Source organism: Dromiciops gliroides, chromosome 4, assembly GCF_019393635.1.
Source record: "Dromiciops gliroides isolate mDroGli1 chromosome 4, mDroGli1.pri, whole genome shotgun sequence".
Classification (NCBI taxonomy): Eukaryota; Metazoa; Chordata; class Mammalia; order Microbiotheria; family Microbiotheriidae; genus Dromiciops; species Dromiciops gliroides.
This window is the reverse complement of record NC_057864.1, coordinates 237,739,246-237,760,759: the sequence shown is the minus strand read 5'-3', so window position 1 is coordinate 237,760,759 and position 21,514 is coordinate 237,739,246. Positions and strand designations below refer to the sequence as shown.

General features: G+C 40.6%; 1 pseudogene; it reads left to right on the top strand.

Annotated features, from left to right (window-relative positions):
• The first annotated feature begins 436 nt into the window (after positions 1-436).
• Positions 437-1,473, top strand: LOC122754922 (annotated as a pseudogene).
• Positions 1,474-21,514: the final 20,041 nt, after the last annotated feature.

Here is a 21,514-nt window from a genome sequence, read left to right as displayed (position 1 = left end):
CCTAATAAATATTCTGGAGTTTCTGAAATGGAATTCCTCTGTTCCCCTGCTTCCATACTCCTCATTTACAGTGCAATTACATAGATGGTGAGTTAAAAACCCAAAACAAAGACAATCCCCTCAAACAAAACAAAACAAAACAAAACAAAGAGACCAAACACTTAAATACCTACTATGTGCCAGTAGTATGCTAAGCACTGGCAGTACAAAGAAAGGCAAAAGACAGTCCCTGCTCTCAAGGAACTCACAGTCTAATGGGGGAGATAACCTTCGAACAGCTATGTACAAACAAGATATATAGAGTGTTGGAAAATTTAGGGAAAACTTCAGAAGGAAGGCACTAAGATTAAAGAATGGGAAGGACTTCTTGGTGAAGGCAAGAATTTGAGAGCTCCAGGGATGGGGGACAATTAGTGGAAATGCTCACAGTTAGGGGATGGAGTGTAATATTCAAAGCAAGGAGCAAAAAGTAGGGATTGCTGGCTCACAGAATCTGTGCAGTGGGGTAGAGTATAAGAAGACTGGAAAGGTAGAGGAAGGGGCCAAATTATGAAGAGCTTTAAAGCTAAAAAGAGGATTTCATATTTGGTCCTGGAGGTAATAGGGAATGTGGGTGCCCTGGACAGACCTGTGCTTTAAGAAGATCACTCTAGGGGGCAGCTAGGTGGCACAGTGGCTAAAGCACAGGCCCTGGATTCAGGAGTTCCTGAGTTCAAATCGGGCCTCAGACACTTGACACTTACTAGCTGTGTGACCCTGGGCAAGTCACTTAACCCTCATTGCCCTGCCCCCCTCCCAAAACCACACAAAACCCCAAAACAAAACCAAGAAGATCACTCCAGGAGCGCCTAGATGCTCGCTGGTCTGGGTGGCTGGCTGAGGAGATGAGAGCTTGATGCCATTTCTCCCTCTCCCTCTTCCCTTTTCTTTTCTGTCCCTTCCTGCCCTGGCCTGGCTCTAAGGGGCAACCAGAAATCTCCCAGAGGACACATAAGTGGTTTATATCTGCCTTTTAAAGTTGGGAAGAGGAAAACAACTTTTTGAGTAATAAAGATACCCTCTAAATTCAAGAGCTGTCTAAGAGATGATGATGATGATGCCACTGGTTCCATGAACAGTAAAAGGAGAAATCTTTTTGGAGGAGATGAAAAGGAGAATTTTTTTCCTAAGGGGTCCATCTGGACCAAAATTTGGACCTTGAAATACAAAATTAGGCATGTACAGAATCAGGTGGATGAAGTAATTGATGTCATTTAAGAGTATTACAAAAGCGATTGAATGAGGAGAGAGACTGGATGAACTACAAGACAAATCTGAAAGCTTATCAGATAATGTAACAGCCTTTAACAACAGCTCTAAACAGCTTCGAAAACAAATGTGGTGGGATGCAAAATGAAGAGCATCATGGCTCTGGTTGCTCTTATCCTTTTGCTGGTGATTATTATTCCTATGGTCCTGAAATATTGGACTTGATTCAGCAACCAGAGATCTCCAATAAAACAGTTCTGGGACAATTAAAAAAAAAAGATTGCTGCATAATTTTTTTGGGGGGGCAGGGCAATGAGGGTTAAGTGACTTGCCCAGGGTCCCACAGCTAGTAAGTGTCAAGTGTCTGAGGCTGGATTTGAACTCAGGTCTGGTGCTTTATCCATTGTGCCACCTAGCTGCCCCCGATTGCTGCATAATTTTTTTATATGAATGTAACAAACATTTATTTTATTTTTTCCAGTTACATGTAGGGGTAGTTTTCAACATTCATTTTCATAAGATTTAGAGTTCCAAATTTTTCTCCCTCCCTCCCTCCCTTTCCTCCCCCCTCCACAAGATTGCAACCAGGATATATATGTACACTCCACAAGTGTTCTTTTTATCAGTTCTTTCTATGGGGGTGGATAGTAAGCTTCCTCATTAGTTCCTTGGGATTGTCTTGGATCATTGCATTGCTGAGAGTAGTTAAGTCATTCACAATTGCTCACTGAACAATACTGTTGTCACTATGCACAATGTCCTCCCAGCTCTGCTCATTTCACTATACATCCATGTTCGTTAGTCTTTCCAGGTTTTTCTGGGATCATCCTGTTTGTCATTTCCTATAACACAAGACCATCTCACCACAATCATATAGCACAGCTTCTTCCATCATTCCTCAATTGATGAACATTCCCTTGATTCTCAATTCTTAGCCTCCACCAAGAGTTGCTATAAATATTTTTTGTACAATTTTTCCCCCTTTTCTCTTTTTCATGATTACTATTGTTAACTGTTTCTCTTCCATCCTATTCCCTTCCCCATAATATTTATTCTATTATCCCTCTTCTTTCATCCTATCACTCTTCAAAAGGGATTTGCTCCTGTCTGTCCCCTCCCCCAATCTGCCCTTCTTCTTTTGCCCCTCTCTCTTTATCCCCTTCCCCTCCTATTTTCCTGCAGGGTTAGAGAGATTTCTCCACCCAATTGAGTGTGTACATTATTCCCTCCTTGAACCAATTCTAATGAGATTGAAGTCTTTGAGCCAATTCTGATGAGTGTTAGGCTCATTTACTGTTCAGATTAAATAGATTATTCCACCCAGTTGGGTGTGTATGTTAGTCCCTCCTTGAGCCAACTCTAATGAGTTTAAGGTCTTTGAGCCTTTTCTGATGAGTGTAAAATTCATTTACTGCCCTGCTCCTCTCCCATCTCTTCCCCCACTCCATAAGCCTTTTCCAGTTTCTTTCATGTAGGATTTCACCTCTGCCCTTCCCCCTCCCCCAGTGAATTCCCCTCACCCCTCAATTTATCCCTAAGGATGTCAACATGGGGCAGCTAGGTGACACAGTGGACAAAGCATCACCCCTGGACCCAGGGGGATCCCAGCCGAAACCCGGCCTCAGACACAAGACAGTCACCCACTGTATGACCCCAGGCATGTCCCCCAACTCCAATTTTTTATAGTTCTCTAGGGTTTTGTATTTGAAAGTCAAATTTGCCATTCAGTTCAGGTCTTTTCATCACAAATATCTGAAAGTCTTCTTTTTCATTAAAGTCCCATTTTTTCTGCTGAAAGATAATGCTGAGTTTTGCTGGGTAGGTAATTCTTGGTTGTAATCCCATTTCCTTTGCCCTCTGGAATATCATATTCCATGCCCTCTGGTCCTTTAATGTAGAAGCTGCTAGATCTTGTGCTATCCTGACTGGGGCTCCACAGTACTTGAATTCTTTCTTTTTGGCAGCTTGCAATATTTTCTCCTTGACCTGAGAGCTCTGGAATTTGGCTATAATATTCCTAGGAGTTTTCCTTTTGGGATCTCTTTCTGGAGGTGATCAGTGGATTCTTTCAATTTCCATTTTAGCTTCTGCTTCTGGAATTTCAGGGCAATTTTCCCTGAGAATATCTTGGAAGATGATGTCTAAGCTCTTTCCTTGATCATGGTTTTCAGGTAGCCCAATAATTTTCAAATTATCTCTCCTGGACCTATTTTCCAGGTCAGCAGTTTTCCCCAGAAGGTATTTCACGTTTCCCTCTATTTTTTTATTCACTTGGATTTGCTTTGTTGTGTCTTGGTTTCTCATAAAGTCACTGGCTGCCATTTGTTCAATCCTTATTCTTAGGCAATTATTTTCATCAGAGAGCTTTTCCCTTTGGCTTTTCAAGCTGTTGACTTTTTTCTCACATCTTTCCTGCATCTCCCTCATTTCTCTTTCCATTTTTTCCTCTACCTCTCTAACTTTCTCTTCAAAGTCCTTTTTGAGCACCCCTATGGCCTGAGACCAATTCATATTTTTCTTGGAAGCTTTAGATATAGGGGCCCTGATGTTGACATCTTCCTTTGAGGGTGAACCTTGGTCTTCCTTGTTACTGAAGAAACTTTCTATGGTCCTCACCTTTCTCTGTCTGCTCATCTTGCTTTTCTTTTACTTGACTTATAGCTCCTTAAAGGGGGCACTGTTTCCAGGCTGCAGTATCCCAAGCTTAAGAAGTCCCAGGTTGTATGATTTAAGGAAGATCAGCTTCTTCACTCGCCTGTCCTGTTCCCTGGTCCTTAGATGACCCCAGGCCAACTTGCTAATCAACCATCTTTGTGTGCTGTGGTTGTCAGCTCCAATGAGCCTGTGCCCCTCCCCCACCTGGGCCACAGCCTACCTCCTGGTTCCCAGCAGGGGTGAAAAACCCAAGTTCTGCCTCAGCACCAGCATAGACCCCTGTAGTCTCCCCCCTGCCCAGGGCTCAGCCCTCTCACCAGACTGTGAGCTTAGTTCCAGATGACACTGGCGCTTCAGCTGATTCAGAGGCTCTGGGGGTCTCCTTCTCTGGTGAGGCCTTCCTGGGACTGGATCTGTGTCAGGGTGACTGTGGGGTTGGGCTGGACTCCTGTATTAGCACAGCAGCTCCCTCCTTCTGACCTTCCAAGCCGTTCTTGGTTAGAAGATGATTTTAGCACATTCTTCTGTGAGTTTTGCTGCTCCTGGCATTTTCCTATGGCATTATTTGGATGTTTTTTTGAGCAATGTGTCATGAGTTTGAGAGCTCACTGTCTGTCTTCTGCCTGATTGCTGCATAATTTAATGATGTATATGACTTTCAAAAGTTTTTTTTTTCTCAAGAAGAGGCAAGAGTCCAATTCAAATAGGAATATTGGCAAGTTCCTGATTAGCTTCCTTCCCTTCACCAAAATATGCTTTCATTAATTTATTTTTTAAAGAAAAACATCTACATTACCATCTTCTAGGAGTCTAATTTGAAACTAGAATACTTGCCAAAACATTATTTGTATGATATTCATAATTAACACAATTTACTATTGCAAACTAGGGAGTGAGGATTTATTGTATCAAGTTCAAGGATAGGGTGGGAGGTACAAAGTATATGTAGAGAGATGAAACATTATCTAAAGGGGATGGTAACCATTCAGCTATTGATTAAAATGCATAATTTTTCTCATGTACAATAATCAGGTTTTGGAAATTGTTTTCATACATTTATGGCAAACTGTATATTTTCAATACTGCTACTTTCAACTGTGACTAAAGACATTTCAGTAAAGCTATTTTGCCTAATGTAGGCAAAGGTAGATTTGTGACAAATTTTTTTTTAAAACTTTGAGGCTATAGTAGTGTATTCTCATCAATCCTAAGTCAGGAAATGAGATCGAAGGAAAGGAGAACATCACTGGGGTGCTTGGGAATAATGGCTCCTACATATGGGCACATTGCAAATAGAAAACAGCCAACTTTCATTTTCTTCCAGTAATAGGAGAGCAATTAAGAGATCATGAATAAAGGAAATCCAAAATACTCAATTTGTCCCAGTATTTTGCCCTCAATGAAACCTCTTTCCAGAGTTGCTAACAAATAACAACAATCAGTTGCTTTGAGTTTGACAGCCTTTCCCTGCTTGAAATCTATCCTTTGGGGGAAGTGCTAATTTGCCAAGAGATGGCCAAAAAACAATTAGCAACACATAGGAGAAACCCCCAGGAACCGAAGAAATCCCCACACTGGATTATCTATACCTGAAAAATCACGTGCTGGCTAATGCTGAATTTCTTTTGACCTATTTTCACTTAATGATTAAAGGAAAAAAAAAAAGAGAAGATTGCTTTGTTTGCTGAAAATAGGATGGACCAGGATGGGAAGAGGCTTGAGGCAGGCAGGCCAGTCAACAGGCTATTGCAATAGTCCAGGTTCAAGGTGATAAAGGACTATACCAGAGTGGTGGCAGTGTCAGAAGAGACAAGGGGGTGTATTAAAGAAATATTTTGAAGGTAGATTCGACAGGAATTGGCAATAAATTGGATATGGGGAGTGAGAAGTTAAAGATGATACCTAGGTTGTGAGCCTGGGTGACTGGGAGGATAGTGGTGTCCTTTATAGTAATAGTGAAATTAGGGACAGGGGTGGGCTTTTGGGGAAAGAGAATGAGTTCAATTTTAGACATGTTGAGTTCCATATCTATGGAACAAACAGTTTAAGATGTCTAATAGGCAGTTAGATATGTGAGATTGGAGGTTAGGAGAGAGGTTATGGATGGATAAATAGATTTGAGAATGACCAGAATAGAGATGATAGTTGAATTTATGGGAACTAATGAGATGCCTAAACAAAATAGTAAAGTGGGAGAAAAGAAGGCAGCTAGATGGGGCAATGGATAGAGCATGGGTTTGGAATCAGGAAGATTCATCTTCATGAATTCAAATCTGGCCTCTGACACTAGCTGTGTGACCCTGCATAAGTCACTTAACCCTGTTTGAAACCTCAGTGATTCATCTGTAAAATGAGCAAAGAAGGAAATGGCAAACCACTTCAGTATCACTGTCAAGAAAATTCCCCCAAAGGAATCATGAAGAGTCAGACAAAACTGAAACAATTCAATGACAACAACCTTTTTAGTAAAATCCAAACACCTCTCCCCCAACCTTTGTTTTTTGGGGGGGCAGCTAAGTGGTGAAATGGATAAAGCTCTTGGCTTAGACTTAGGGAGACTCATCTTCATGAGTTCAGATCTGGCTTCTGACACTTAGCTGTGTGGCTCTGGACACTTTACCCTGTTTGCCTCAGTTTCCTCATCTGTAAAGTAAGCTGGAGAAGGAAATGGGAAAGCACTCTAGTATATTTGCCAAGAAAACCCCTAAAAGGGGTCACAAAGAGTTGGATACAACTGAAAATGACTAAAAAAGAAGAGGGCCCAGAGTTCAGTGCTCTTGGGGGACACCCACAATTAGTGCGGGAGACCTGGATGAAGATCCAACAAAAGAGACTGAGAAGGAGCAACCAGACAATTGGGAGGAGAACCAGGAAAGAGAAGTGTTGCAAAAACTCAGAAAGAAGAGAATCAAGGAGAAGAGGATGATCGAAGGTGTCAAAGGTTGTGGAGAAGTAAAGAAGAATGAGAACTTAGAAAAGGTCATTAGATTTGACCATCAAGAGTAACTCTGGGGGCAGCTAGGTGGTGCAGTGGATAGAGCACCGGCCCTGGAGTCAGGAGGACCTGAGTTCAAATTCGGTCTCAGACACTTAACACTTACTAGCTGTGTGACCCTGGGCAAGTCACTTAACCCCAATTGCCTCACTAAAAAAACTAAAAAAAAAAACACCTAAAAACTAAAAAAATAAAGGGGGGGGGCAGCTAGATGGCACAGTGGTAAAGCACCGGCCCTGGATTCAGGAGTACCTGAGTTCAAATCCGGCCTCAGACACTTGACACTTACTAGCTGTGTGACCCTGGGCAAGTCACTTAACCCTCATTGCCCTGCAAAAAAAAAAAAGGTGAAAAAAAAAAGAGTGACTCTGGAGAGAGCATTTCAGTTGAACAATGAGGTTGAAAGCTATATTGTGGAGAATTAAGAAAAGAGTAAGAAAGCAGCAAATGGAGGCACCTATTGTAGAAAGCCTTTTCAGGGAGTGTAGCCAAGGCAGGAAGAAAAGAAATGGGATGATAGCAGATCAAGTGAGGGACTTTTGAGGATTGGGGGGAGAGGGTGGGGCATGTGCATATTTGTAGCCAGTAGACAGGGAGAGATTGAAGATGAATGAGATAGTAGGGGAGACGGAGGGGCAATCTTCTGGGAAAGATGGGGTGGAATGGGATCACTTGTGCATATAGTTAGGTTTGCCTTGGCAAGGAGAAGGATCACCTCTTCTTGTGAAACAAGAGGGAAGGAGGAGAGGCAGAAGGCATTTGGGAAATGTGAGATGAGGAGGAGGGAAGAAGAGGGTGCTTTTGGTGAATGGCCCTGATTGTCAGTGAACTATGAAACAAGTTTCTCATCTAAGAAGGTGAGGGGAAGGGAGAGTGAGGGGAGTTTTGAGGGAGGATGAAAAAGTTTGGAGAAACCATTGTGTCAAATAGAAGTGAATGGATTAAGAACAAGTAAAAGTATTTTCTTGCAAATCAAAGGCCCGCTGACATTGTTACCTAGATTTTTAGTGAACCCAGTCAACATGGCTTGTAACTTTTCTCCAGTTTCATTCAGCAGCCAATGAATAGGAGCAAATGCAGTGAATAGTAGGAGTTATCCAAGGCTGAGATTTGGAAGTGTAAGATTGGTCACTAGATAAAAGGGACTGGAGAGAAAAGAACAGTATAGAGTTGAACTGGAGATGGTAGAGGTGGAGATCTCAGTGAGGATGAACAACAGGGTTTGGAGTGGTAAGGCAGTGGAGTGACAGCAAATTATAGTCAGATAAAGGATTTTCCTTTGATCATGAACATGGATGTGGAATGCCTGTGGATGACAGCTGGCAAGATCAGGATGCCTGATGGGAGGATTAAACCTCACCCACTATTGTTCTGTGGCCATATGTAGGGTGGTGTTTTTTTTGTTTTTTTGTTTTTTTGTTTTTTTTTAGTGAGGCAATTGGGGTTAAGTGACTTTCCCAGGGTCACACAGCTAGTAAGTGTTAAGTGTCTGAGGCCGGATTTGAACTCAGGTACTCCTGACTCCAGGGCTGGTGCTCCATCCATTTTGCCACCTAGCTGCCCCTGTAGGGTGGTTTTATCCCACTGCTTAGTCTGAGTGGCTTATAGGAGAAAAAAATCATCACCCTTCTTAGTTTTAGGCACTAAATTTTCAACCAGCTTTAGAGGACTAGCAAGATTTCAGTTCATCTTAAACAGTGCTGTTTCCATTTCCCTTCTCTTTATTCCTGTTAGAAATGCCACCAGGGACTGCTTTTTTGAAATGTTTATGTTAACACAGACTGTGTGACCCTGGGCAACCCTCCAGGATGTAAGTTGCAGAGTATTTGCCCATCTGCACTGGTGGAAGGCGATCTTGAAATCTGGAAAATCACATGTCAGGTTTCATGTTAACCTATGGAGTTTGGGCTTTCCCCATATTTATGAACTTCTTGGGTAATGACTACACTTAGAATGGCTGAGAAATGAGAGGAATGTTTCTTGCATTAGGTAATGACCTCAGTAGTAGAAGAAGCTGAGGGGGAGCTCAAAATTCTGAGTCATTCTGTTAGGGGAAGGTTGATAATAATAACAATAATTGTCCACAGCCTCTTTCTTGCTGGTGAGGAGTTTGAATATCAACTTGCTGCCAATTCCCCAGGAGTGTCTCTCTCTCCAGGACTCATGCTTCCCCAAGCATGAATCAGCATCAGAGAAAGTGCCCCATTCCCTCTGGGATCCTAGGGGGTGCCTAGCTCTATCCAGAACTCATGTCCATTTTCCCTGACTGCCCCTTTGTCTCCCCTCAAGAAGGCTGCCTTACTTTACTGTGTTGTTATGAGCTCCTTTGTTTCCTTTTTTGTTTTTGTATCCTGAACTTTCCTAAATATTAATTAAGACACATTCTTGAACCTTTCCAAGCCTGCATTAAGACAAAATCCCATAAAGGAAAGGAAGGAAAAGGTCTCTTATTCACTGTAGCTAATCAAAGGATATTGTATGAAAAGCAAAGAACTCACTTATGCTTTGACTCAGATATGGCTAACAAAGAAATCAATCAAATGATTCAGTAGTACTGACCCAGAAGAGAGAATTCACACTGATACCTTTTTCTGGGAGCTTATAAAATCAGAAGGGATTTGAGAAGCCATCTTATACAACTGGACAATGCAGGGATTCCATTACGCCATCCCTGAAAAAGGTTATTTAGTTTTTTGCTTGAACACTTTTAAGTATAGGATAGGGGTTACACAACTAGATTTTGAGGTTCTACTGTTGGGATATCTTTAACTGTTAGAACATTTTTTTATTTAGAATTTAATTTTTTCCCAAGTTGCATATAAAAACAAATTTTAACATCAATTTTTTAAAACTTTGTAGAACATTTTTTTTTAGCTGAAATTTACCTCCCAGTAAACTTCAACTTTGGATCCCAGCTTTAGGGTCTTTGTGGCAATGTCTTTTGGGGAAAAAAAAAAAATCCAACTAATTCTGGCCTCTTATTTCTCTTGTCACTTTTGTTTTTATTACCCCTTCTCTCCCCAGTTCCTATTTTCTTATTTCAGAACATCTATTTTTAGTTGTTGAAAAAGTCATCATAATGACTACCAGGGGATGCCAGAAAAAAAAGGTATATGATGTATATGCATACACACACAACTATATACACACACCTATATGTTTATATATATATATGTATATATAACACAATTATATATATATACCAGAATCACCATTTTAAAAATATACATGTATATATGTATATATAGTACATACTGCAATGTATATATGTGCATATATACATACACATAAGCATAAACACATATACATATACATACATACACACACACACACACACACACACACACATATATATATATATATATATATATATATATATATATATATATATATATATATATATATATATATATATATATATATGTTTACGGGTTCTTTCTTCTTTATGTTAATCAGTGGAGTTTCCATTTTTTTCCTCAGAATTTACAGTAACTGTATGTAACGCTGGGTAGTAGAAAGCAAGAAAAACTGAACCTTGAGTTCTTATATTGTATGGAAATAGAAATAAATATGACAGAGACTGTTAGGATAACAGAATAAAGGCAGACAAATAACTTACCCATGACTCCCTGTGGAATAGCTAAAAAACAAAACAGAGAAATCAATGAGGAGAGGAATTGCCTGAGGGCAGGGACTATCTTTTTTGTATCTCCAATGCTTAGCACAGTCCTGGAACAAAGTAGGAGCTTACTATATATTTATTGGTAGATTGGTTTATTGGTTGGTAGTATAGTGGTTAGAGCATTGTGCATTGAGTCAGATATACCTGAGTTCAAATATGACCTTGGGCACTTACTGACTGTGTGACCCAGCCCAAGTCATTTAATCTATGTCCGCCTCAATTTCTTCAACTATAAAATGGAGTTCATAATGGCACTTACCTTCCAGGGTTGTTGTGAGGATCAAAATGAGATAAATATTTAGCACATAGTAGGCGCTGTATAAATGCATATTCCCTTCCCTTCCTGCTGGCAGAAGGAGAACAGAGCTCCCACTGAGCTTTCTACTGAGAAATATCAGAAATTGTACCTCCCAATAACAATAAACCCTCTGAACTGGCTGCAGTCAGTGCAGGGGGGAAAGGGGGTGGGTGGGTTAGGAGGTTAAACATCCCCTGCTGTAATGATGCGACTCTGGGCAGTAGGGTTGCTTCAAAGAACGCTGAGCCTAGAAAAGGGCAAGACCCATACTGGGTCTCTCTTCCCCCCTGTCCTAACTCTAGTCCACTGAAACAGAGGAAAACTCGAGCTCAGTAATAAAATCTTACTTTTGCTAAACCTCATTGCTTCCTCTATTTTAAAATCCTATTCATGCCTCCTGTTTCTACTCCTTCTTTCTCTTCCTTCTGTTATTTCAGAACATCCTTATTGGTTGTTGACAAGCCATCTTAATCGTTACCAAGAAATATCCTACTGGTCTTCCTTCTTTATGCTAATCAGAAGGGTTTCCATTTTTTTATAGACTCAGCAATATTTTGGGGCAAGACTGGGCAATAAGGAAGAAAGACAAACTGAGCCTCAAGCTAATTTATCACTTGGAAACAGGAACAGGCATGGTGGAGAAAGGTCCCCCTGATGCTGTAGGGGCGGGGGGGGGGGGAGGGGGGGTAGAAAGACACTGGACTAGAAAAAGGAAGGCAATAACTTACCAATGGCTCCATGAGGAATAGCTAAAAATGAAAACAAATCCCACCCGAAATCAATGAAGGAATGTCTGACAGGAAGAAAACACATTTCCATCTAAAATGTTTTCAAGTGAAGAACATAAGAAATGGTACCTTAACTTCAAGACCTCTGTATCAGCCACAGTGTGGGGAGATGGGGTTTAAGCATCCCCTGCCTATGATAATGCAACCCTGGCTGTTTCAGATTCCTCTCAGCCCAGTAACAGGGTATGGGCATCTGGGACTATTCTTTGTTTTCTACTATTTGATAAAATGGATTGAAATTCTTGAGGGATCTATTAAGATTTTAGGATGGCTAAACCACATTCCTGCTTCCATTTCTTTCATTCTTCCTGTTTTTAATCTTCTCCCCCTCCCCTTCTCTGTTATTTCAGAATATCCTTTTTGGTGTTTGATAAGTCATCGTAATTACTACCAGGAAGAAGTTTACTTTTTTTTGCAGCCTTCTTTTGGAGCCTCATCAAAAGACCTTGACCTGGAGCAAGGGTAGATGGAACTCCCACTAATGCCAAACTCTTTGTATTAGCTCTAGTTCAGGGTGGGTGGGTCATCATCGATGGTGATGATGATGCTACAGTTCTGGGTGTGTAATAGGCAAGGTGGGGGGAGTGAATTGCTAAGAAAACTACATTCCCACAAAATCAAGGAGAACGAGTTGCTGAGAAAGAAAGCTATGTTTCCTTGGAGAGTTGTTCCTGGCACGATTTACAACTCAGTTTGCCTTGTTTGATGGTGCCACCTGGTGGTTACATTTCTTTGTATTAATTCTTAGGGTTTTCATTTTCCATAGCAGCTCTGTATCATGGGGAAACAGGAATAGGCAGGGCTGAGAAAGGTCCCCTGCTCCTGTAAAAATACCAGGGTAAAGAAAGACAAAGAAATAACTTACTAATGGTTCCTGGAGGTAGAGCTAAAAAAACAAAAACAAAACCAGAAAAATTTGTGAGATATTGTCAAGACCATACAGTTCCCACTCACATACTTCCTATAGAATATTCTAAATAAGATTCTCAATAACTTCCAAGCCCTCTGTATGAGCTGCAATTCATGGTGGTGGTAGATTAAACACCACTGTTAAGAAGATGTAGCTCTGGGTGGTAGAGTTGTTATAGAGCCCTCCTAGTTCCACTTTGTCCTCTTTCCTTGATTCACTGAGAAAGATAGATTCCCCGGAGGGCGTTTTTGAAATCTTACTTCTGAAAGCATCTCATTTCTGCTTCCATTTCTCTCATATACCCCTCTTAGTCCTCCCTTCCTTCCCTGTTATTTCAGAATATTCTTGTTCGTTGTTGACAAATTCATTAGTCTTTCCTTTTTGTCAATTAGCAGATTTTACATTTTTCAAAAACTCAACAGTAAATTAGGGCAAGGCTGGAAAAGGGAAGAAGCCAGAGAAACTGATCCTTAAATCCTCATATTGCCTGGAATCAGACACAGATAGGGTATGGAAAAGGAAACCTTTGCACTATATAAGGACATTGGAAAAACTAAAGAAAAGGTAGGGCCAAATAAATGAAATCCTTGAGAGATTGTCTGGCAGAGAGCAGAGTTTCCATTGATACACATTCCACAAAAGAACATCAGAAATGGAATCCCCAGTGGTGCCAAACTCTTTGTGTTAGCTACAGAGCAGAGTGGGTGGGGATGATTCAGAGCTGGGCAGAAAGGTGGTTTTAAAATCCCTTTCAGACCAGTGAAACTGAAATAGGTCGGGTTATTTGGTTCTCCTCTTTATTTATGGAAAAAGATTGTCATTTTTGTGGGCAGCATTAATGTCTTCATTTCTCTCATATTTACTCATCAGGATAAAAGGTCTAGTGTTGGAAGGGACCTTAGAGTTCATCTAGTTCAACCTTTTCATTTTACAGAGGAAGAAACTGAGCACCAGAGAGGTTAAGTAATTTGCCCAAGGTTTATTTTGCCTTTCTCCTTCCTCTGTTATTTCAGAACACCCTTGTCGGTAATTGATAAATTATTATTACCACTGCCACGGAGATATTCCATTGGCCTTTATTCTTGCTTTATTATTATGTCTCCAACTTTTGTTGTTGTTGTTGTTTTTGTGGGGCAATGAGGGTTAAGTGACTTTCCCAGGGTCACACAGCTAGTAAGTGTCAAGTGTCTGAGGATGGATTTGAACTCAGGTCCTCCTGAATACAGAGCCGGTGCTTTATCCACTGTGTCACCTAGCTGCCCCCCATTGGCCCTTATTCTTTATGTTGATGACATTCAAATTTTTTGTGTGTGTGAGGCAATTGGGGTTAAGTGACTTGCCCAGGGTCACACAGCTAGTAAGTGTCAAATGTCTGAGGCCGGATTTGAACTCAGGTACTCCTGACTCCACGGCCAGTGCTCTATCCACTGCGCCACCTAGCTGCCCCTTATTCTTTATGTTAATCAGAAGGGTTTCCATTTTCTACAGGCTCAGTAATAATTAGGGAAAGGCTGTGTAATAGAGAAACAAGAGAAACTGAGCCTGAAGCCTCTGTATTACCTGGAAACAGAGACATGGCAGAGAAAGGTTCCCCTTATACTGTAAGAGTAGAGAAAAACAAAGAAATAACTTACCAATGACTCCATGAGGAAGAGCTAAAAAACAAAGAAACATAAAACAAAATAGAGAAATAAATACTTTCCCACTAAGACAGTTCCCGCTAATATGTTAGAACAACATTGGAAATGGAACACTTGGTAACCTTGAGCCCTCAGTATTGATACTGACATGATATGAAAAGGTCCTTTTGACACTAATGGTTATTATAATAATGAAAGAAAAAGAAATAACTTACTCATGGTTCCTCGAGAAATAGCTAAAAACAAACAAACAACACCAGAGAAATCAGTGAGGGATTTTGGGCAGAAGGAGAATATAGTTTCTACTGATGGGCTGTCCATTAGAGAAAATTTAAAAAGTGGAACCTTCAATAACACTAAACCCTCAGTATTAGCAGCAATGTAGGGTGTTGGGGGAGAAAGCATCCCTTGCTTTCTGGACCATACATAATGTTGTTTCATGGTCAGGGAAACAGAAAGGGGTAGGTTTAGCTCAGGCTAGAGGCTTCTGAGTCCTTTCTTCCTCTTTTATAGTACCTTAAAAAAGGAATAAAATTCTTTTTTTTTTAAATCTAGAATTTTATTCCTCCCAACAATTACATGTAAAAACAATTTTTAACATCCATTTAAAAACTTTTTATTCCAAATTCTCTTCCTTCCTCCCTCCCCACCCTACCCCCTCTTTAAGAAGACAAGCAATTCAATATGTTATACATGTGTAGTCATGCAAAACATAGGAATAAAATTCTCGAAGGCACTTTCAAGCTCTTATTTTAGCTATTTCATTTCTGTCTCCTTTTCTCTCATCCCACTTGATTATACTCACTATTGTTCCCCACCCTACCCACTATCCTTGTCAGTTGTTGACAAGTCTTCATAATCATTGACAGAGGGATTTTCCAAAGGAAAAAAAATATTTTTGTTAATCAGTGCAGTTTCTATTCTCCATAGATTCAGCAATAATTTGGGTCAATGCTTATGTAACATTTCCCCATGTAGCAGGGGAATGTTGTGTGGCTTGAAGGGAGGTACAAGAGACATCTCTATCCTCTTTCTCCCCACTGTTCTCCAAGGAAAAAAAATTAATTTATTTCCTGTTAATAGGGGAAACAGGAGGTTGGGACCCGAAGCTTGAGTACTCTGCTTTCCTCTGTGCTAGAATTTGCTCCCTTAAATATTATTAGTTTAGGGGATGTGGTTTTCAGGTTCAAGTTAAACCTCTCTATATAAAGATGTCTCAGGCTTGACTCCTTTCCTACCAAATACCAGTAGTACAGGAAGTAGCAAAAAACCCCATTTATCCAAGTGGATAGCAAACAGGAATCAGAGAAAGTTTTCATCAGAGAATATACACCAGACAATACAGAGTGAAGGCTCTCTCCCATTGGGAGCAAGAAAATTGTCCAACCAAGAGAACCCTAGATCTCACCCAAAGGGGGCATTCTTCAGACTTCCTAATGTAGCAAACTGGGGCAGGGACATAATAGTGGCTTTTTCCCAGAGTCTTTTCCTTCAGCAACCTGAAGTGGGGTTGGCATCTTCCATCTTCTCTCTTGAAGCTGGCAACCAGAAGAATCCAAAGTGACTGCAGTGCCCAAAGCAGCATCAGTGTCCAAAGCCCCAAGAGCCTGAAGAGACTCAAAGAGCCTCTCTTCTCTTGCTCTTGCCAATTGTGTCCCACCCCTCACACAGGTGTGGGGCATTATCTCCACCAATAAGGACAAAGTCCCATTCCAATGGGCTTTGGAACTTGGGCTACACTAGGGTAATGGGGAAACAAAGGAAACTGAACCTCAAGCCCCCATATCACCTAGAGACAGAAGCAGACAAGACAGGAAAAGGTACTCAACTTAGCAAAGGCATTCGACAGGCAATTAATGATGAAACAGGAAAGGGGAAAATAAACAGATAAAAGATGGAAAAATGTACAAATATTTTTATAGTAAACTTCACCATCTAGTACAGTGGAGCCATCACACTTGGATTCTAGTTGTTAGCATCCCAGATATGCTTATCGAGCAGGTAGAAATAACCCTGAAGAGATCAAATGTGGGAAAAATAGATGGACTAGATTATGGATACATAGAAGAAGCTTGAATTGGAGGTCATACAAATGTGAGGGCATTGAGCCTTGGAGAATTGGAAGAAGTTACCCAAGGCATTGAAATGAATTCTCAGATTTATCCCCCAAAAGATGCCTGAGAACATCAAGTACTGACTTATGTAACTATTTTCCCTCCATTTAAAATGTTTATGAGAACACTCTATCCATTAAGGAACCATAAGAGAATCCCTGTTAAGTTAGAAGAGAATTGATACACTTTCAAAACTGAAGTTCCAAAGTCAAACATATTAACCATCAGAGAATTAACTGAAGGATGGAGAAAATTCAAGATCTCACTATACTTTCTTGTTCGCTATACAAAAGCATCTGACTGGCCACCTTAAATGCTTTTATAATTTGATTGGCCATCTTAAATGTTTTTTTTTCCAACAAGGTAGTTCCCATGCATGCATCAAAATTATTAAAGAATTCTTGAAAGAAATAAAAAAGATGAACTTTTTTGATGCCCCTGTGATCAATTATATCAGAGGAGTCAGAAAACAGGGAAATGCATGCTTCCTAAAGATGTTTGCCACAACTGTGGAGGAAATCCAGCATAAAGTCCACATCACAGAGATATTCCCAACACATATTGAGGTGTTCCAGATCTTCCTGTTAGCAGGCATTGTACTGATTTTATAAAGTGCTAGAATATGGCAGTTTCCTGGATGAGAGAACAACTCAAAAGAATTTGGCCAGTAAACAACAAAGAAAAAAACCCTAACAACAAACAAGAGGATAAAGAATATCCATTGATCTTCTTGCTATTCCTAAAAGGACATTGCACCTGTAATAATAAAACAACAACAACAACAACACTACTACTACTACCAAGCCAACATTTATATGATTTTTAAGCATTGTAAAGCACTTTACAAATATTATCCCATTTAATGTTCACAGCAACCCTATAAGGCAGGTACTATTATTATCTCTACTTTATAGATGAGGAAACTGAGTCTGAGAGAGGTTGAATGGCCTGTCCTGGATCAGAGCTAGTAAGTAAGTGTCTGATGGTGGATTTAAACTCAGGTCTTCCTGATTGCCATGCCTTTGTACTAGCTATCCCCTATTTCTGGAATGTATTTCTCCCCTCCCCTCTGTCTCTTAGAGTCCCTTGTTTCCTTCAAAACTGCTATATAAAGGCTTCCTGTTCCTCCCACTTATCCCCTTCTCCCATTTACTGTGTATATACTTATTTATGTACATGTTTTTTCTATTAATAGAATGTAAACTCCTTAAGGGTAGGGATCGTTTCATTTTTGAGTTTTCATCCCAGTGCTTAGCACTGTGCTTAGTTGGTAATAAATGCTTGTTGTTTGATTATGACAGACAATTTGCTGGACAACATAGGATTATGGTGCACTGATATATTTACCTAAGACAATGTATGCAATTAGACAATGAATTGATCCCAGAATTGAAAAAAGGGAAGAAGAGAGTGACAAGATAGCCTTTGTGATGTTGCGAAATTATTATTATTTTAAAAAATCTCTCTCCCTCTCTCTCTCTCTCTCTCTCTCTCTCTCTCTGTGAGGCAGTTGGGGTTAAGTGACTTGCCCAGGGTCACACAGCTATGAAGTGTCAAATGTCTGAGGTCAGATTTGAACTCAGGTCCTTCTGACTCTAGGGCCATTGCTCTATCCACTGCGCCACCTAGCTGCCCTGTAAAATTATTTTAACAACCCCACAACTTTCCCCTGAAATGAGGGCCTACCCTTATAATACCAGTATTTTACCAGTGTTGTTATATGACTGCAAGTCACAGAACACCATAGTCTCCAATGAATTCAAAATGATGAGTGTCACACATTGGACAATGGAGAGGCACATGGTGGGAAAAGGGGACCACAATACATTATGAACAAGAACTTATGATGGAGGTCTGGAGTAAAGGATGCCATCAGAGAAATATGTGTACAAAATGGGTTATTTACATAGTGAGAGCAAGAGATAGTCAGTAGATAGTTTGTATACTATATAGTGTGTTCCAGAAGTTTTAGTATTATTATTTTTTTATCTCCTTAAAGCTTGAAACTGTACTAAGAGTTTGGGGACAGTCTATATTGGTATCCTCATGATATTAAAAATATAATTCATTATAAATTTTCTGTGTGGCTATTCTCCATACCTGCTAGACTGATGTGGGCCAACAGAGCACCTAAGATGAACCTAGGAATCCTTTAATATTTCTATCCATGGTAGGCCCAGTGGAGGGAGAAGAATACAGTTCATACTGACACCTTTTCTACAGGGCTATATCAGAGAGGAGACTCTTGAAGGTGTACCAGATCCTTCAGTAACCTCGAGTACCACAATATATTGCTGTATCCAATCCATCAATAAAATAACATTTTTTAAGGTTCTATAGTGCCAGTCACTATGGTAGGCCCTGGGAATATACATCCAAAGAATGAAACAATCTCTATTCTAAAAAAAGCTTATATTCTTTTCTTTTCAGGGCAATGATGACAATGACTTGCCCAAGGTCTCACAGCTAGTAAGTGTCAAGTGTCTGAGGCTGGATTTGAACTCAGGTCCTCCTGAATCTCGGGCTGGTGCTTTATCCACTGTGCCACCTAGCTGCCCCCAAAAAGCTTGTATTCTAAGAAGTTTATTGCATTCATAAGAAAGTAGCTTCAGGTTTTCCTCCTGAAGCCTAGTTCTCTGCTTCCAACACTGGAACTTCCAAATCCCAGCCTCTCTCAGATGAATAACTGATAACCTGCAGCTCTTGTTTGCCTCTAAAGGTGGGGGTCCGTGCCACCCCCTCACTTACAAGTAATGACTTTTCTTAGGTAAGAATATTTATTAATCCACTAAATCAGCACATGTGAACAGGGCATGTACACTTCCCAGAATCAATAAAAACTGTTGTATGAAAGACTTGTTCATACCTTAAGGAATTTGAACAAAAGGAAGGAGTGATCTCAGAACCAGATAGAAATTCCAAGGGTCGAGAAATGGAACAGGATAGGGAATCATACAGAGCTGAACCAAGAACTGACAGATTTGGGACAACCAGGGAAAAGGAGAAAGAGAAAGTAGGACTAAGCTGTGGCAGAGAAGGCAGATATGAATAAGGGCCTTTGGCTCTGTTGGCTTGACTTGAGGGAAATCCCAGGAAAAGGTCACTTCTTTCCCCAACTTCCCCCTCCCAAAGCTTTTTAAAAAATCTATAGACATTAAAATAATACTAATAATAGTTAATATTTATATAGTGCTTACTCTGTCTGTGGAACCGTTCTAAGCACTTTACGATTATTATCTCACTTGATCCTCACAACAAGCCTGGGAGATAGGTGCTATTATTATCTTTATATTACAGGTGAGGAAACTGAGGCAGAGTTTAAGCGACTTTCCCAGGGTCATATAGCTATGAAGTATGTGAGTCCAAATTTGAACTCAGGTCTTCTTGACCCCAGGCCTAGGCTCTATTAACCTAGCCATCTAAGCCTGTGCCACCTCACTGCCCTAGATTATAATATAATTTGCTGTTTTGTTACATAAGTATTTCTAGTAAAATGAATTTGGCCTCAACCACAAGGAGGTTAGAGGTTAAAAGGAGATGTATATAAATGTAAAATTAGGCAGAGAGCCCAACTTCTGCCTAAATATTAGGATTTTCCCAACTCGGGGTTTGGAGTGATTGTGATTGGATTCTTGATTTTCGTCCAAAATAAACTCCCTAAAGTCAGAAAGGAGGAAGGCATGTGGGTCTTGGGGTCCTTGGTTAAATTGCCCTTTGGCTTAAAACAAGCTAATTATTGTAAGAGGGAAGGAAGGAAGGAAGGATGAGACTGACTTTCCTTGTGCGGGGATTGATAATCGGCTTGAGGGACTGTTCTGTTACTTCAAATATTATGGTCATTTTGGACTTTGTGCTAAATCTGTTCCCTCATACTCGTGTTGAAACATTGACTCTTGGCTCTTTGCATTGGGGTTCTCGGCTTAGAATGCTGACCTTGGCCTGCATATGCACACTCTTAACCTTTGCTTATGTCTCTCTTTTTGCACGATAACCTGGTCTCTGATCTCAAGATTTGTAATAATTACACGGTTGTTTTCTCTGTGAATTTTGCTTCTATATCTACCTTTTAATCCCCACCCTCTCCCCCCTTATTTCCCCCTTCTCTCAATTTCCAGGAATTCTTATCTAGCCTGGCAGCCTGACAGTGTAGAGTGGATTCTCATCTCGACTCCTTCTATTAGCAATGGGAGAACCTTGAAAGGGAGAAAGGACTTTTGGAGCCAAGAACACTAATAAAATCTCAGGCAAGCTAAACCTTGCCACATTTTTTTCCTTCTTCTTTTCCTTCCTCCATGTCTTCCTTTTTCACTTCAGAAAGCCCTCCAATATTGTTGATAAGCTATTGTCATCATCACCAGAAGACTATCTGACATTTTTCTTGTTGTTCAGTTGTTTCAGTCACATATGACTCTTCTTGACCCCATTTGGAGTTGTCTTGGCAAAGACACTGGAGTGGTTTGCTGTTTTCTTCTTCAGCCCACTTTACAGGTGAGGAAATTGAGGCAAACAGGTTTAAGTGACTTGGCTAGGGTCACACAGCCAGTAAGTATCTGAGGTCAGATTTGAACTCAGGTATTCCTGACTCCAGGCCTAGCGATTTTTCCACTTCACCACTTAGCTGTCCTTTGGGGATCATGGCAGAGGGTTTATTCCACCAATAGTACTCAGGAAGGCACCTGCATACCATCTTTCTCTACAACCTTGAACTGAGCCTTTTGGTTGTGGTGTCAGGGAGAGGGAATCACTTCTTGGTTTCACCTGGTTCAGGGGGTCCTCTTGGTCTTGAATATTCTTACAAACATGAATGGCCAATTCCTTTTCCTGGGATCAGAGTTTGTGGGCTTCTGTGCTTGAAAACAATACTCCATTAAATTAGTCTTCTGATTGGAGAGATTCTTCCAGATCCTCTACCATTTGCCAGGCCACCAAGAGAATTCACCTCATCACCTCCCACTTGGCTGTTTTCCTGGACTTCATGATCCCCAGAAACTCATCATTCCTCAAGGTGAAATCACCTCTGAAACTCTCACTTCCATAGAGCCCACTCTGGGTAACTCTCTTCTCTAACCTTCTCTAGCTCTCCCCCATTAAATTGTGAACTCCTTGAAAGCAGGGACTGTCTTATGCCTCTTTTTCGCATCCCTGGTGCTTAGCACAGTGTCTGGCACATGGCACTTAATGTTT